Below are 12155 nucleotides of genomic sequence, written 5' to 3'. Positions count from 1 at the left end.
TGCATACAAACCTATGTACTTGTCATAATTAAGTACAAGGTATGATGTTTTGCCAGTTTGTATTCACATTGTTATTTACATGCTCACTAAAATATAAATTACTATTATAATGCAGAGTAGTTACTATGATTTGTACATGCATATGCAGTCAAGGTTAAATGTTTACTAATTATTTCTGGCAACACCTCAGCACTAAATCTGGGTTATAAATGATAAGTGATTATTCATTTGAAACCACAAAATTGATGTTTATTGTACCGATAATTAAACTACATTTTAAAATGAAAGAGGACCACAGAAATAATACACACCATTACATACACAGAAGGTTCCTCCTCCTTAACAGCATGAGCTAATACAAATACAGTGCTGCTGTTTTGCCTTGTCTTCCAGTCATTTTATGGACAAACATACTGTTTGAGGGACACCAAAGTATAAAAAATGATAATGAATTCTGTGATACTAAAATAATTGCCTCTGCAATATTTTGCCTCATGTTTGCTTCCTCATCAACAGGAAATATACTTCTATGTTGTATAATAAAAAATAAAAAAATAAAAAAAATAATAATAATAATAATAATATGTTGCCTTAAACTGTGCTTTTCAACTCACAATCTCAATAAAGGTATGTAGTGCATGGCAGCCATTTTGCATCAGAATACTCACCGAGCATCAGCTGAGGGGAGAGGAAGGGAACTATTGAGCAAATTAAACTTGATAATAAGGAGGCCAGTTAAAATCACACCAGGGAACTGGATACTTTTTAGCAATAAGTACGTGTCTTTGGATCTTTAATAACAACAGTGTATACAGCACAGAAGCCCTATCAGTGCATTGGGACATTAAGGTTTATTTTAACCAGAGGAAAGACCACTCCATGCTGGTTCACAAACAACACTTCCATTTGAAATTTTCTGCAAATGGTCTCCAATTCAAGTGATAGTCAGGTCCACACTTGCTTAAGTTCAGCTATTAAGCAGGTACATGGTACATGAAAGCATGGCTGGAGGCATTGATTGGCTGAATTTCTTAATGATAAAATCAATGATAACAATGTACCATTAATGATATACAGTACAATACAGGGGTGAATGTAAGCTTAATTTAGCAATCACACTCTGACTATTGTATTTTTACCTGGTTCATACATTTTAAAATTACATTTATTTATTTGCATTCTGTTGTATATTGGAAATGGAAATACGCACTTTGGGTTGAAACCACAAATTCTATAACCACTCACAAGAGAAGACACTCTGTAGATATTTGCATACCAATGAAATGTGCTGACAAAATATGAAGAAGAACACTTTTTCATTTCTTTTTTCTTTGCTGTCTGGCTCTATAATCTCACGGTATGGTGTTTTCGGTTTTAAAAGCAATTACTCGTTTTCATTATGTCCTTTCTCTTTCAGATAAGAATCAAATCTTGAAGAAAGCATGGCTAATCTTAATTGCTCTGATATGGACTTAATGCGGAGCATGGTACACATTTTCCCATTTCACATTGTTCTTAAAATAATTCCTTTTTCTTGATAGGGTGGCTGCTGTCTTTATCTTCTCAGGTTTATTTGTTTCAGAGCCAAATTACCTATTTACTCTTCTTACAAGGTTTAAGCATTATAAAAAATAAAAAAATTGAAATGTATAATAGCATTCAAGCTATTACACCCGATTACATTTCAGTCAGAGACAACACAAAAGTAGATCATAAACGCACCTGTCATACCATATATTTCCTGTTATAACTTCCCTTGCTTATTTTTGTATCAAAAAGGACTGATTAACTGAATAGTTAAAATGACAATTAACTGATTATTAAACTTTTGCACAAAATGTAAGTAAAGTAATATTGCACAGGAATCATTAAAAAGCGTTGTATTCAATAAACATTCGTCCATAACTCCGATTTATCAGGAAACAAAAGCTTTTTTTTTTTTCACCAACTGAGTTTGGTGAGTTTTATTGATCATTTAACTTCCCAAATGGTGTTTGTGAAGAAAGAGTATTAATAATTCTGTTTGTTTGTCAAATTAAGGAGTCATATTGTATTTATTTTGTCTCTTTCAGGGTATACATAATTCAGCCATACTAAAACTAACTTTCCAAAATGAATCCTACAGTAATATCAGTTTTACAAAAGATGCAGTGGTGGAAGCATTGCATTAAATATACCTGGGAATAAAAAGTTGTTTCTTCAATATTGTATTTCTACTGCCCTGGTAATGCATGAAAAAAATGCAAAAAGAAAGGATGAATGATTTCATGAATGAATGAATTAATGAAATAATTAATTAATGACCATAGTTTATTGGTAATTTTCCAATTTGTTAAATTAATCAGAAATCATTATAACTGTTAATTAAATATCGATATTAATACAAACTTTTCCTTGGAATCCAATGCTAGCTGTAGCACTCCTTCTAGCTTCCTGTTTCTCAACCATGTTAATGAGCAGGCCATTTGATGCAATCCAGACTGAAACAGAATTGGTACGTGTTGTTCTTTTTTACACATTCAATGATGTTAACTTGAAACTCACTTGCATAATGTTACACGCCGTTAGCCTGAGTCAGATGGATCGTTGGAAGTTTGCCCATTACCGTTGTTGTGTAGCTGGCTAATGGTAGCTATTAAAGGATACTTTGTTTGTAGGCAATACTGAAATCTTGTCACAATACTTCTATGTGTAAAGCACTGTTTACAATGCAAACAGTACACTAACCTTTTATGTTCATGTTTCCATCTGAATTTAACGTATAACCAAAATATTAATCTAAGGGGTTAGTATCCCTCCATGTTTGGCCAGCAATGATTAAATTTTATATTTTGGTTGCACTACTGATAGATTTTTTTGTAACAAAAAAGTTTATCAATCTGTACTCACTGTTTTGCCTACAGTGTCATGACGTAAATCATTTGTTGACTAAATACAACATTTGCCAGGTCAACCTCAACTGTTTGTGTGCATTACAAATGCTATTTACCATGATTCAAAGGTGCATGCATTATGTTTAAATCATTTAGTGCATTCGGATTTAACTTCTACAGCTCGTGCAGTTTATTTAATCAATTTCATTTTCACCTCCTAGCAACATATTTTGTAAATGACTGATCTGTATACATACGTGCAAGACATTGATTGATCTAGAGATATCACTAATGAACATGAAGGGTCATATAAAGTATAAACAATTTAGTCCCATACTTTCTTTCTAATGTAGTAGCTACTATTATTTTTGCACAATTTTTAATCTTTATGGAGATTAATCTCCAAACAGGAATTACCGATCAAATTCAAATTAATTTAGCAGAAAAACTGTCTTTTGATGGTGTGCTATCATTGCAGCACAATTAGGACACTAACATTAAATTATACATATAAATTATAATTAAATAGAGATTGCCATATCTTTCAAATAACCTGAAATCATCGGTTTCTCATACATCCAATGGGGGAAATTATTTTAATTATACAAGAATAAAAGCTGTGAGTAATGTTTTAAAAGTAGAAGGAAAAAAAAAAGATTACACAAGCCTCTTGCTGTAAATGTAGGAACCTGCTGCGACTGAAAGTGTGATAATTAGGCATTCCTTTCAATTGGTGCCAGCTCACAAGTCCACTGACACGTACTGTCCAGCCACACACTGTGCTAGTGCCTGCAGACTGAAGCTCCAAACCCGCAGAAAGTGTAGCCTGAAAAGCCACTGGCATCTCACTACTTTAAACACGAGGCCTGGCCATGCACGGGCTTTTAAAATCAGAGCTTGAACTAAAAATAATAAAATGAGGCGTTCTGAAGCAGCAGTGAGAAGGAATAAAAGATTGGTTGTATATTCCATCGCTGTTCTGATTATTTTTGTTTGTAGAAAGCTCCACTCGGCCAAATGACTGCATGCCTGTTGTTTTACGCAGCGTTCTATTCCTCAAGATTTTTCAGCCTGGCCTCATTGTTGCACCTGAGGCCTCTGCAATACAGCTTATCAAATATACAACCAGCAGTGCTATCGGACATTATTAACAGCAGTTTCACTGTGATAACATCTGTGGTTTAATTTCCCTTGTTTACTTCACTTGGCAGTGAATGGTATGTGTGTGCCCTGCGATAGATTGGCGACCTGTCCAAGGTGCATTCCTGCCTCTTGCCCAAATGCATGCTGGGATAGCATTTGGGCAAGCACCCCCAGCACCAGCACCCCCTGTGACCCTGACCAGGAATAATCGGATATAGATAAAGGATGGAAATCACTTGGCACTTCTTTTTGGAAGCTTGCTGTAAAACGGTGGCCATCTTGAGGGTTCTACCAATCCAGGGAGAGAAAGAACCTTTGACATCCCTTTTTCTTCCTCAATCAGATCACGTCCGTCAGACAATACCTTCATTGAACTGGATACTAATGTCAGCTCTCCGGTTATCCCAAAAGTCATTATGCATTGAAACCCATTGAATGGTTTGCTTTGGTATACGGTAGAACACATTATTCATACTGACAGAGAATCATTTACAAGTGTAAACCCAGAAATATTCTTCAACTGTGAAAAACATGATATGCAAACATGATTTGGAGATCAAGAAAATAAATAGGAAAACATGTTTCACGTTTTCACATGTGAAACATGATAACCTGTGTGTCAAAAGAGAGAGCTTCTGTATAGAGCTTCTGTATTTCTGTTCATATACATGACATTGGTTTTGAGCTAATGGATGTAACATATGTGATTCAAATCTAGCTGGCTAATAAACTAATGCATATAGCTAATGATGCAGAAAATGTGAAAATAACTAACCTTAAAATGTTGCAAGTTCAGAAATATCATGTTTCCAGGTCAAAATTAGAATTACCTTGGTGGTCATCCAGCCGACAAAAAAATATTCCAGCAAGAGTTTTATAAACTGTAACAAACATTTTAGCTTAAGAACATATGGATATATTAATATAGCTTGCTACCTAAAGAGCCAACATAAACCCACTGTTCATATTAATAGCTCTGGGGTAAATGCTGTTCCTGACATAAGTATAGTGTGTCACAAACCCAATGTTTGTTGCTACAACCCATTCTTTCTTCTGCGTCTCGTCTTGTCTCATGGAAGTCATACTTCAGTCACCAGTGCAACCTAAAAACTGATGAATTAATTTACTGACTTAACCATTGAAAGTTTCAATGATTTGTTGATTAACCTCGAATTACTGATTTTCTGCAAGAACGCTATTTATGTGCACTGAAAAGATAAAAATTCTTATTTTCTCAGAAAGTGTTATCAACAAGACCAATACACACAAAAATGTGCACTGAAGTTCAATTTAGGTCTAACCCACATACATAAATGAATCATGGTGCTCCATTCAAGCAGTCCTCAACACATCTTGTCCAGCGGTTAGCAAACCTCTCCTCTGCTAGTGCAGGAAGGGATGTTTAATTGCCAACAATGAAAGGGATACGTAGCACACAGCCCGTTAGGGTGCTGTAAAATCAGCTGCACAAATTGTCTGCTTAGTGCCCCACACCTCAGGCCAGCAGCTTTTCACCTGCAGGTTCCAGAGAGGGCAAGAGGGGGTCATCACTGCGAGGTAAGGGCACCCTCAATAGCCCCAGGAAGAAGACAGCTCCTGAGGCTGTGCTCCCACTGAGCGCTTATCGAGCGACTCTTAAGTCACTCTTTGTGATTGGATCAATGGAACCTCTTGCAAGGTCTTAATCCACAAATGATTTAAAACAAACCAATAAATCTTACTGACCTGCAAGCCTGGTTAGACTGTAATCATACATAGCTGAATTGGAGGGGCCATTGTGTAGATTTGGGGATCCACGGGTGCATTGTTCTACAGCTCAGCTCTTGGAGCAATCAGTTCTTTCAGAAATTTAAACACATGGTTGCTCTTGCTTTGAGTGTAGCATGACAATACCGTGGTTATAACGCAACAACAAGCAAACTGCGCTGTAAATTCTGCAGTCCCAACCAGAGGCTACATACTAACACACTCCTCAATAATAGTAATCATTTTTATTTTTGGAGAGCGAATAGAAATTCAAAATATTGTGTTGTCTCGGTATTCGCAGTGCTACGTGAATGTTCGTTAATATAAATTAATAAATAAAAAAAATACTCTGGACCTGTGGATGGACCAAGATACGTCTGTGATGGGTCCGAATACAGAGGCGCATTCAGCTTCGCGAGCACTGCTGAAATGGCTCCATAGTACATGAAGGAGCCTTCCTCTGGGCACGTTCCCCCGTTTCACCCCGTATACGAATTTACTGACTGCGCGTCACCGCACGCCGAGGTTGCGTTCATATATTATCTCTATGTTCACCGTGCCCTCTAGGATCGGAACTAACCAGAGAAACACACTAAGCATGTTACCACTGAGCCGCCTTGCACACAACAGATTCATATCTCAGATCTTGGAGCATATTCAGTGAACTCAATGCATATATAATCCATAATATGTGCAAGCCCCATTGCCAAAGAGAGCACATTTCTTGTTTTAAGACCCCTAAACAAAGGTAGTTAACCCGACCAGGTTATTTTCCTCTGTTCTGCTCACACAGTCCCAGGAAATAATGACCATACAGCCGAAAACACATGCCACGCGTCTCTAATAGCCTTAATTTATGCAACACACACCACTTCAGTGATTGCACAGAGGATCGATTAGGTTCGAAAATTAAGCTATTTTACGTACAATATGCTTCGAGCGAAGCAGCCTATGGAATATACCATGCACACTTTAGTTGTCTCTGTCACGGTAACTTTCTTCAAACGCGTAGCCAATATCATTGGGTGTGGTTTAAAACGAGAATATAAGGGAAAACATTCATTCTATGCAAGTGATTGGCTCTTAGCTTCAGCATAAACTTCGGACTAGTTTTAATTCCACCTGTTATAGGCTACTGTTATCGTACCTGAAATCACTTGACATCAATAAAATAAAGCACTTTGCATGAAAAGATAATGGAAACAAGCATATTTCTAGAAAGTTCTGTTTTTTGTAGACGCTTTTAACATAAAAGCACCATTACTAAAATGTGCATTTAACACCTTAAATGACGGTGCTATTGTATGATGTTACTCCATGGTATAGAGTCTGTTTACGTCGTAGTAACCGGAATTAAACTTGTACAAATCATTTACCTGGAGTAGGAGGAGGTGATGATGCATCCTATCAGCCCTCATGGACAGGTACGCAGAAAGAAATTGTTGCTGGTACTTTCGGGGACCGGACAGCGGGTGTGATTCGATCCTTCCCCTCCAACGAAGACGCCGATTCTACGGCTCGATTTAACGTCTTCGGTACAGGTTTGAGACAACGAGCGCAAGGTGTTGGTGCACAGTCGCGCCTGTCTTGGCTGTAACATCATCGCTGTGAGCTGCGAAAGTTAATCAGCAACCCGCCTCTACCCCCACCCAGCTCCATTCCCCACCCCCTCTACACCAATACACCTCTGATGGAAGAAAAAATAACTTAAGGGGAGCTGTCAGAAATGTATGAAATGCTTCGGTGCAAAAATATTAACAAACACAAGCTAGTGAGAAACTGCAACAACGTCGAACGACTTGACGCTTTTCTAGTTTATAGCGAATGCTTTACTAAAAAAAAGGCATAAACATCATATATTCCCTTCCATGTTCGCATTTATTCCCCATGGCATTTATTTTCCATCATATATCTGTCGCCAACGATTGCTGTACGATATAGGTAACGGGTATCCCTACGGTCCCAGGGGCTGCAAACAAATTCCGGCAATGATACTAAATTAATATTAGCATTTGAATAGTCTATGTTTTCATATTTTTGTTCTTACTGTGGAATTTATTTTTCTTACAGCAACAAGTAGTCTTATTGAGCCACCTACCGCGTTATGTCTTCTCACTGAAAAAATATTTCACCGTGCAAGTAGCCTATGATGTGGCGGAATGGGAATGACTGTTGTTCTTGCGCACAATTCCAGAATGACATAACATTGAACAACAGGAGATAAATGCTTGCAAATCCTTTGCGATGCTGTAATATGTTTTCCCTGGAAATAGGTACTTCAATACATCATATTTTAGCCATGCAAGAAACATTTTAATAGAAACAGGCTATGAAATACGATGGTGATAATTAAACACAGAAAGCAAAACTGATTAATGAGTTAATGTTTTGCTTCGGACATGGTTTCACCATCCACGCAAGACTATGCTATATTAATCTGACATGCCGACGGAGAGTGGTGTTCAGTTAAAGGTCTGAAGTTTAAACACTAGCTGCCGCCTTCTGGCAAGTGGCAACACACACCCTAAGCAGCAGTATGTGTTACACATGCTGACGCTTTTTCCGCGCGTTTGTTGCTAAACGGTTTTTAATGGAACACAAAAGGAAATCGTAAAATTAAGATGAGCACTACCTTAGGGGATTGTTGAAAATGTGAAACAAACGCAGTAATAAATTCGTGCGTTTGTGCCACACAGAGTCGCCATTGTACAGCAGTGTACGTTATGTGACACCTCGATTTCATTTTACGCTAACATTCCTCAAACATCGCCCCATAAGGCTAGCTATTTGTGTTCAGACTGCAGCTGTCCTTTGCTATATAATTAAATTTATCTTTTCAAGGGAAGAGGATCGAATGGTGTTGGTATGTTATTGGTAAAAAATTGCAGAAATATTACACGTTCCATTGCGATAGCCATGTTGGACGCCAATTTTATTCATATTTCTGAGACGGGGATGTGATGGGGGTGGGTGACCAAACTTCCAAGAACTACACAAAGATATGACCTCAAATCATTCTTTTGTCCTTGGGAACAAGGCAAAAAATGGTTCTGGTGTTGCACGAGTGTATGATGATTTCTATTTGAGTTTTTCAACGACTTTCACTTATTAAACTACGTACACGTCTTGAAATGTTAACACAAATGTCGGGGAGCAATTTACTTTTTAACAAGCCGAATGGGGATACAATCCGATAAAAATATTATTCCTTAATGAGTCCGGTAAAATGTCCAAAAACACTGATCAATAATGTCTGGGGATGCGAATCATTGTTTTTTTTTTTTTTTTTCTCACTTGACAGCTGGAATTAACATTGGTGGTAAATGCAGGCTATGACGGTTAAATACGACAATCGTATCTCTCCACATGGTTGTCCGTTTAAGAACATTACTTCAGTTTAATGTGAATGTAAAACACAAACAAAGGGAAAGTTGATTGTCTTTTGACGTGAAACATTCTTGGGGAGACGCAAGGAGCAACAGCAGGCTATATTTTATTTTTTAATTAATCAGGAAGGTGCGAACTCATAAAAGACCCTTTCAACGTATCCAAACTCAGGTTTCGTCCATTCGGACAGTTGTCTTGCACATAACAATTATCAATCTCAACAAAAGATATTGCGAACATCAAACGACGTAAAAGTTGCGCAAGGTAAAACACATGCGCTCGCGCTCACACACGGTACATGTACCCCTAGAAATGGTGAGCCCTCACTCTGTAATTTCTCTAAAATACATTGAATTGCCGTAAACTGAACACAGAACAATAGCAGGCATTAAGAACGCTCGTTATCATTAAGAGGCTAATACAATACAGTGGGCAGCAACACCAATCCCAGCAATCAAAATAATTACGTTTCGAAGATTAAGCATATACTCAAGTTCCATAATTCCATAATTGCATACGCAGATTCCATAAGCAAGGAGACGTCACATTCTTAAATGAGCTCGAATATTTCTTCCAAGTGGATTGTTGGGTATGTTTAAGAGACAGGTAATTTGTTCAGTAGTAGGATAAGAATGAAAAGAGTACATTGGCTTGAATGTATTAGCTTGGTACTCACAGCTTTCAACCACACAACGTAAATGTGAATGACACATACATGACAGTAACATATTGGAATTATCCCCCTTTGTAAACATTGCGCTGGCTCGTTTAACTTTCTCTGTATTCGATTTGAATTGCAAAACCGGTGCAACAAACATTTACAAACAGTTGCCTACATGTCCTAAATCGTATCAGTGCGTACACTCATCAAACGTTGTGGAAAATATATCCACACTAAAATTTTTGTGTTTAAATTACCTTCTCTCAATCTTCTGCGGACAACCTCCCGTCACTCTTGTTCACCCAGTGGAAGCATACAGTTAGCTGGCCCGCTTCACCACAGAGTTGCTCGTCAGAGGGCATGTTTGTGGAGTAACGCTAAGCTGTGGCGGAGAACTCGTCGCTTTCTGCCTTCTTGGAAGCAGACACGAGAGAGAGAGGGAGGGAGAGAAAGAGAGATAGAGAGGGGGGGGGGGAGAGTGAGAAGAGAGAAAGAGAGAGGGGGGAGTGAGAAGAGATATATATATATATATATATATATATATATATATATATATATGACCATTCGTGGTGCCATATGAAATTGTAACTTTATTGTTATCTGGCAATGCACTGGGAGAAACCGAGCGAAGTACAGACAAAGAGGCTGTACATATATCAAAGGCTCTCTGGAATATCTCTGAAAGGGTTTTATTGAAAGATGATTGTGTTTACGACAGATGAAAATCCACATGCCATCATTTTATTAAATAATTGATTTATTTGCTTATTTTCTTTTCAATGCCAAAACAAAACGTTTAGATGTAAAATTTCTACATACATATATATTAATAGGTCATCATCATTATCATTATCAAGGCTAGCAATAGTGGTAGCGTTTAGCGTTGCTGTAGTGCGACCTTTGTAGCACTTCAGTTCTGTCCTTGGAGTCTATCGTAATGAAGTGCTTGTTTGGTTTCAGCACCATGGAGAGCATACGTAGAACTGCTGCTGCGCGAGTTGAAGAATGAAGCACTATGAAGAGCTACTTCAGTTGATCATTTACAATACTCACCTGTGAAGCAAGGGATTAAAAGGATTTTAGCCTTTTGGACCTACGTGCTGTGACTGCACAGTGCTTTCTGTTACAAGATTTGTTTCGCTGCTGGTTACACAATGCCTCTTCACGTTATACGTTCACTACTGTCAAAGAATGAATTCAGATCCCCGTAGGCAGGCGAGTTAATGGCCCATGAGCGCAACCATAAGACCGTGTCTACAATATATTGATGTAACAATTTCACAAGCAAATAAAAAGGCATCAGAAATATTACACACATACACACACACACACACAGGGGGGAGAGAGAGAGAGAGCCCTGTCTAGGATAGGTGTGTGTGTGTGTGTTTGTTTGCATATGTATTTGTCTTTGAGTGAGAATGTTTGTGTACATAAACTCTGTAGATCAGGCATTTTCCTAATGACATTATTTTCTTCATTTTAAATTTGGATTCGGCACATCATTTTGCCATAGCCATAACAAAACGCACCAAAGATCAGATTGATATTCTGGGCACTATGCAGGGTTCTGTTCTCTGAGTAGCAACAACTTTTTTTCTGCGAGCAAACATGAAATATCCCGTCATAAAATATTTTGCCATCGGGAAAAGCAAAATGGGTAAAGAGAACTGTGACAACAGATGTCATTCAAGATGCTCATTTCACAAGATACAGACTTTCTCTCACACAGAAACCCTTGCAGACATTTATGAAAAGTGAGCCCCACATGGCAAAGGTATACTACTGTTGTTCTGCATGATTGCTCTCTGCTTGTCACTGTAGCTTTGCTTCAGTTTTATTAAATTTCACACTGTGGACCTACCGGTCCTAGCATTGCTCTACAGTTCTGTAATGTGATACACATTGTTATTTGATTGATTGTTATTTATTAAGAGCCCTGTATCATTGCAAGTTAACTTAAAAATGTGAAACAAGTCCAGAAAATACATAACAAGCCAATAATGGGTAAAGATACATTATCAATGTATTAATATCATTTTCAGAAATCATGGAATTATTTGTGATTAGGCCTAGCTGGCCTGCCATTTAAATATCTGTTTCAGGCTTTTCATTTGAAGTCCTCAGAGCCAACTAAACTGAAGGCTATTTTCTCATTTGTTGTAACCTTGGTAACTGTAATATAATCAAGTGTCTAAATTCAGGGTTTTAAAATGACCTACTGTAACTTAGAAACCCACCTCTATCACTGGAAATCATGTTAGTAAGCACTATACGTATACCTCTCAAAATGCTCTTACTACCCCGAAAACATTTTTAATGTGCTGCTTGTTACCTGAAGTAATTGT

The 12155-nt window shown here is 37.7% G+C and overlaps 1 protein-coding gene across 4 annotated transcripts in view; it reads right to left on the bottom strand.

The window, feature by feature from the left end:
- The window catches only part of LOC118232257 (muscarinic acetylcholine receptor M2-like), an 83525-nt gene extending 73277 nt beyond the window's left edge, over nucleotides 1-10248 (bottom strand). Inside the window, exons 1-2 of one of the 4 annotated variants that reach the window (XM_035427085.1) lie at nucleotides 10068-10248; nucleotides 7139-7292 (exon numbers count right to left, since the gene is read on the bottom strand). The gene's annotated coding sequence lies outside the window, so the exon portion shown is untranslated. Of the gene's footprint in view, nucleotides 1-7138; nucleotides 7391-7860; nucleotides 8188-10067 lie in introns of those variants that run through there. The other 3 variants (XM_035427086.1, XM_035427083.1, XM_035427084.1) reach the window with 3 other exon arrangements.
- Between the last annotated feature and the right edge of the window lie 1907 nt (nucleotides 10249-12155).

Source organism: Anguilla anguilla, chromosome 7, assembly GCF_013347855.1.
Source record: "Anguilla anguilla isolate fAngAng1 chromosome 7, fAngAng1.pri, whole genome shotgun sequence".
Taxonomy (NCBI): Eukaryota; Metazoa; Chordata; class Actinopteri; order Anguilliformes; family Anguillidae; genus Anguilla; species Anguilla anguilla.
Note: the sequence above shows the minus strand (reverse complement) of the source record. Positions and strands in the feature narration are given on the sequence as shown.